Source organism: Cupressus sempervirens, chromosome 4, assembly GCF_028749045.1.
Source record: "Cupressus sempervirens isolate cs-2001-9-10 chromosome 4, ASM2874904v1, whole genome shotgun sequence".
Classification (NCBI taxonomy): domain Eukaryota; kingdom Viridiplantae; phylum Streptophyta; class Pinopsida; order Cupressales; family Cupressaceae; genus Cupressus; species Cupressus sempervirens.
The window spans coordinates 433,141,769-433,148,655 of NC_143121.1; positions in this window are offsets into that span (position 1 = coordinate 433,141,769).

The window sequence follows — 6,887 nt, forward strand, 5'->3', positions numbered from 1 at the left end:
ATCTTTGACAAGGCATATCTCGGAGCTTGTGCGAGGTATGGATGTCATTCCAATTCTCATAGGACCATGTTACAAAGACCTACAATAACCTCTCACTTTTTGGAGATCTTACTTCCTTTTTATTTTGCGATGCCATCTTGGGTGATATTGAAACTTGTAGTGTTGACCAGTACAAAGTTGCCAACTGCCAAATCTCTCTCACCTTTCATCGTGGGATCAAACTGTCTGTTCTGTTAGCTTTGGGTGGCCAAGTAAACCCTATCCCCAACCTTGTCACATCCCATTGAGCTCTCAAACATTCTCGAGTACATCGAACCGAAATGTCCTTAAGGTTCATTAAATGCCATAGGGCAGCAATTTTTGACAGGGCATATCTCAGAGCTCGTGCAAGGTATGAATGTGATTCTAGTTCCTATAGGACCATGTTGTGGAGACCTACAATAACCTCTCTCACTTTTTGGAAATCTTACTCCATTTTCATTTTGTGATGCCATCTTGAGTGATACTGAAACTTGTAGTGTTGGTCAATACAGAGTTGTCAACTACCAAATCTCTCTCACCTTTCATTGTGGGATCAAACTATCTATTCTGTTAGCTCTGGGTGCCCAGGTAAACCCTATCCCCAACCTCATCCTATCTCGTTGAGTGCTCAAACGTTCTTGGGCATGTCGAACTAAAACATCCCTAAGGGTTACTAAATGCCATAAGGTAGCAATCTTTGATGGGGCATATCTTGGAGCTCGTGTAAGGTATGGATGTGATTTTAGTTCCTAGAGGACCATGTTGTGGAGATGTACAATAACCTCTCTCACTTTTTGGAGATCTTACACCATTTTGATTTTGTGATGCCATCTTGGGTGATGCTAAAACTTCTAGTGTTGGCTAGTAAATAGTTGCCAACAGCCAAATCTTGCTCACCTTTCGTCGTGGGATCGAACTGCTTGTTCTGTTAGCTCTGGGTGGCTGATTAAACCCTATCTCCAACCTTGTCCCATCTTGTTGAGTGCTCAAACGTTCTCGGGTACACCAAACCAAAATTTTCCTAAGAGTTACTAAATGTCATAGGGCAGCAATCTTTGACAAGGCATATCTCAGAGCTCATGCGAGGTATGATGCAATTCCAGTTCTTATAGGACCGTATTACAAAGACCTACAATAACCTCTATTTCTTTTTGAAGATCTTACTCCATTTTGATATTGCGATGCCATCTCGGGTGATGCTGAAACTTGTAGTGTTGGCTAGTACAAAGTTGCCAACTGCCAAATCTCTCTCACCTTTTGTTGTGGGATCGAACTGTCTATTCTGTTAGCTCCAAGTGGCCAGGTAAACCCTATCCCCAACCTTGTCCCATCCTATTGAGTGCTCGAATGTTCTTGGATAGGCCAAACTGAAATGTCCCTAAGGGTCACTAAATGCCATAGGACAAAGATCTTTGGCGGGGCATATCTCAAAGCTCGTGCAAGGTATGGATGCGATTCTGGTTCCTATAGGACCGTGTTGTGGAGACCTACAATAATCTCTCTCACTTTTTGGATATCTTACTCTATTTTGATTTTGCGATGCCATCTCAGGTGATCTTGAAACTTGTAGTGTTGGCCAATACAAAGTTGCCAACTACCAAATCTCTCTCACCTTTCGTTGTAGGGTTGAACTGTCTATTTTGTTAGCTCTGGGTGGTCTAGTAAACCCTATCACCAACCTTGTCCTATCTTGTTGAGCGCTCAAACATTTTTGGGCACGCTGAACCAAAACGTCTGTAAGGGTCACTAAATGTCATAGGGCATCAATCTTTGATGGGGCATATCTTGGAGCTCGTGCAAGGTATGGATGAAATTCCAATTCCTATAGGACCATGTTGCAGAGACCTACAATAATCTCTCTTAGTTTTTAGAGATCTTACTCCATTTTGATTTTGCGATGCCATCTCAAGTGATGCTGAAACTTGTAGTGTTGGCCAGTACAAAGTTGCTAACTGCCAAATCTGCTCACCTTTCATCATGGGATCAAACTATCTATTCCATTAGCTCCAAGTGGTCGAGTAAACCCTATCCCCAACATCGTCCCATCCTATTGAGTGCTCGAACATTCTCAGGTACGCCAAATTGAAATGTCCCTAAGAGTCACTAAATGCCATAGGGTAGTGATCTTTGATGGGGCATATCTCGAAGCTCGTGTGAGGTATGTATGTAATTCTAGTTCCTATAGGACCATGTTGCGGAGACCTACAATAACCTCTCTCTCTTTTTGGAGATATTGCTCCATTTTGATTTTGCAACACCATCTTGGGTGATGTTGAAACTTATAGTGTTAGCTAGTACAAAGTTGCCAACTGCCATATCTCTCCCACCTGTCGTCATGGGATCAAACTATCTATTCCATTAGCTCTAAGTGGTCAGGTAAACTCTATCTCCAACTTCGTCCCCTTTTGTTGAGTGCTCGAATGTTCTCGAGTATGCTAAACCGAAATCTCTCTAAGGGTCACTAAATGCCATAGGGCAAAAATCTTTGACGGGGCATATCTCGGAGCTCGTGCTAGATATGGATGTGATTCTAGTTCTTATAAGACCATGTTGAGGAGACCTACAATAACCTCTCTCACTTTTTGGAGATCTTACTCCATTTTGATTTTGTGACTCCATCTTGGGTGATGTTGAAACTTGTAGTGTTGGCCAATACAAAGTTATCAACTACCAAATCTCTCTCACCTTTCATCGCGGGATCGAACTGTCTGTTCCGTTAGTTCTGAGTGGTTGGGTAAATCGTATCCCTAACCTCGTCCTATCTCATTGAGTGCTTGAACATTCTTGTGCACGCCGAACCAAAACATCCTTAAGGGTCACTAAATGCCATAGGGTAGCGATTTTGGACGAGGCATATCTTGGAGCTCGTGCGAGATATGGATGTGATTCTAGTTTCGATAAGGCTTTGTTGCGGAGACCTACAATATCCTCTCTCACTTTTTGGAGATCTTACTCTATTTTTATTTTGCATTGCCATCTCAAGTGATGTTGAAACTTGTAGTGTTGGCTAGTACAAAGTTGCCAACTATCAAATCTCTCTCACCTTTCATCTTCGGATCGAACTGTCTATTCCGTTAGCTCTGGCTAGCTAGGTAAACACTAGCCCCAACATTGTCCCATCTCGTTGAGTGCTCGAACATTATCGGGCATGCCAAACCAAAATATCCCTAAGAAAGACTATGGAAAGTGTTACATTCGGAGTAATGATTGGTTGGGATGTACGTCATAGACTAAAGGAGATGATATTCATGAAGGGTTTTAGATAAAATGCTACTATAATTGTCAAAACAATGTTAATGATAATAAATGCATAAGGTAAAGGCATTACGAAGGAATGAGATCAAAGGAAAATATTCAAGGCAACAATAGTGAGTGTGATGAACAACTTTTTAAACCTTTGTAGTAGTGTAACTATCAATATCTCTATAAAAACTCTTAAATCTTTATCAAAATGCTAATTTCCATGAAAACAATGACATGGTATTAAACTTAATATTCGTGTTCATTTTTAGGGCTTTGTGGTAGGGTTAAAGAAAGTGCAATCATATCCTATGTAGATGGAATAAGTAAAAGAATGTCAAGTGGCAAAGTATGATCATGACAATCTTTAAAATCATTCTAGCTTTTCTTTCAACTAAGCACAACAATAGTGCTCAGTCCAAACAAGTGAAAAAGTACATGTGAGAAGCCTATGTAGTTATGTGCAAATGGAATAGAGGTGTCCAATTGAGATCAATGATTGATTAAAGTATAATGAAAAACCTCTTAAAAGCTAGTTTACTACTATATCACATAGATTATAGTCATATGGTAAAAAGCATGGAGAATCTTTATGGTAGAGGTATATAAGAACTAATTTAATGGATCATATGATAGAGAATTTTAAAAATGATAAGACATAATGAGACAACAATCTTAATAAATCTAGTAATCGTGTGTAATATAATAGAAGACATTTAATACTATTTATAGTAGGAGTAATAAATTAAAATGTTTCAAGAATCTTTTAACAAAACACCTAGTTTTGTACGTGCAAGATGACTCAAAATCAAATACTACAATGAGTTGTAAAGTTGTGAGTTAGTTCATAAAGGGATAACAACAAAGGAACAATCATAGTTCTAAAGCTATGAAGAGGAGCTCCAAATGCCATTTAGGTGGTGGTAGGTTGGTAGTTTGAGGAAACTTATTATCTCCTATTTTTTCAATGTTGAACTCTATTAGAATAAATTTACAAGTTTCACCTAGCATGAATTGAGAATTCAACAAAGGCTTTCAAATATTTTTGCATACATGTCAGTGCACTAGTGATATATGGTGATTTTGAGGCTACACTATATCAATATATTATTATATTGTTATCATGAATGGTGATCTAATGAATAAGAACCTAACAAATCTAGAGGTCCAAAGTTGTACAATTGTCATAACATTAAGGATAAGACATTGAAATAGTGAGGTTTTCCCTTTGGAGAATGTGATAGTTATAGCATTATGGCAATAGTAGTGTTAAAGAAGATGACAATAGGTGCTCCAAAATTCACGGCCTAAATGGGCAAAGGGATTCCAAAAGATGTCAAAACAATAAAGTTCATGGTTGTCTTGTCGGTGATGTGAAAGATTATTTGTATAGTAGACAAAGCGTCAAATTCAAGAAGTTGAAGAACAAAAGGGTTTAGGAAAGTAGTTTTGGTGCAGAGCACCTAACTCTTTTTCATTTATACATTGTAATTAGGTCTAGGGGTAGATCTAATGATCTCCCTATGACCCATCCATCTTGTAAAGAACACAAGACCCCTTGGTATGACTATAAACCTTGGGCATCATTTGGTCCTAATGGGTGATTTTTCTTTCATTTTATGTTTTTACGGTGTGTCTAGAGGTTTGGGAACCTAATAAGGTTCTAGGAGTCAATAAAATCTAATTTGCAACACTTTCTTGCAATTTTTTCAATATTTCTTGCTATAGCGCAAAAATTGCAAAAAGTTTTTAAGCAACTTTTGCAATCTTTCTAAGCAACTTTTTGTTTGAGCAACCCAACAGTCCAAACTATCAGGTGGTTGGGAAAAGCAATTGAAAATGGCCTATATAGGCTCAAGACATTCGAAGATGGATTAATGGAGAAGATCCAATTGTTACATTGCTTTCAGATCAATAGAAACTGATGTGTTTCACTGCATTTTTGCTAATTTTGCAAGTACAATACAAAACTTAAGGCCTGCAAGATGGACTTTATGTACTGAAAAGTTGATACTATCTATCTAGGAGATTTTGGCTTTGGTTTGAAGTCTTTATTGGTTCTCTTGCAAAAGTTATTGAATTTATTAGTCCGTCGGTCTGAGAAACCCTTCATTTCAAGGTTTGGGCACTTAAATGACCCTAACTTGTTAATCCACTAGTGGAATAGCTTCTCCACTGGCATGGAGCAAGTTAAGGGTGTATACTACAGGATTTTTGCAGCTTTGAAATAGGAGTTGAAGTTTGTGATTTTTGGGAGTGAGCCCTAGGTCAAATATCCTCATGTATTTGACCTAGTTTTGAAGAAATTAGACTAAGCAAAGTGATGGAGAGAGTTTGAAGACTTGATGATCAAACAAAGTGCCCTTTTTTAAGCCATTAGAACATCCTAGGAGTGAAGATTTGATCCTATGCACCCATTCTTAGCCACTTGCCTTGAAAACTAAGCCTAAACTAGTTAATTAGGTTTGTGTACTTGGTTATGGTTATGATATGCTGGAGTAGAATTGGTCTTTGCAATTTTGGAGTCTATGAGAACTTGGAAATGTGTACTTGAAACTATAGTTTTTTCCTCAGGTCTTTTGGAGAGTTTTAAAGTTATTGGCAAAAATCAGTGTTTGGAGACCTAATAGGATTCTAGGTCTATTCTTGCAAATTGGATTGTGGGTTGTTGGGAGTGCAACCAATGGTTGATTTGGCTTAATTGGGTTGAAACTAAATGGATCCAAGCCTTTGTTGGAAGTTGTAAGGTCTAGAACCATAAAATCCCCATTTTTTCCTATTTAAGGGAGGTTGTCCTTATTGCTCAATTTTGGATCAAGTTGCTTTGTGTCTTACTTGTGCGTGGTAAGATTTGAAACCTTTATCAGTGATTCCTAGGAGGGTTAGATACTTATAAAGAAGAACAAGCCATAAGTTCAAACCTTGAAACATTTTTGATGTGTTGATTGGGGATTGGCCTTGTATTGTGCTTCCATTGCTGTGCACTCTGCATCAAGTTTTTCATAGATGAACATGGGACATGCATCCCATTATCTTAAAGCACTGGCATAATACACTTTTTAAGGATATTAATGCCATGAAAGTAGAGCCTTAAGCCAGGAGACATGGATTGAATGAGGTCAAGCAATATATATATATATATATATATATATATATATATATATATATATATATATATATATATATATATATATATATATATATATATATATATATATATGAAAGTTCTCTATAATAGCCAAAAAACATTAGATACTTGTAGCCTCTATATTCACCATGCATTAGTTATAGTTTGTGACCAAGTTTTGAAAGGTTTTGTAAATTTCTTCAAAGATACCTGTCTACTGCCAATTTTGGAGTTGTTTATCATGAAAGGGTTGTAAGTCTTATCTCCACCATGGAAATTCCATGGTCTTCTAGATTTCAAGGCTACAGACCCTAATGTATTATATTATGCAAGAAAGGGCCCTAAAAGTGAGTGCAAAGAATTCTTTGACCAAGCCCTAGGCGAGCTAGGCAATGCCCGACTAGGGACTGTCAGCAAAGAAAGAGCTCTCGAGAGCAAAGCTTGAAGAATGAAGACTTGCCCTTCTGAGGAATTGAAAAGGGGTATGAGGAGGTTCTAA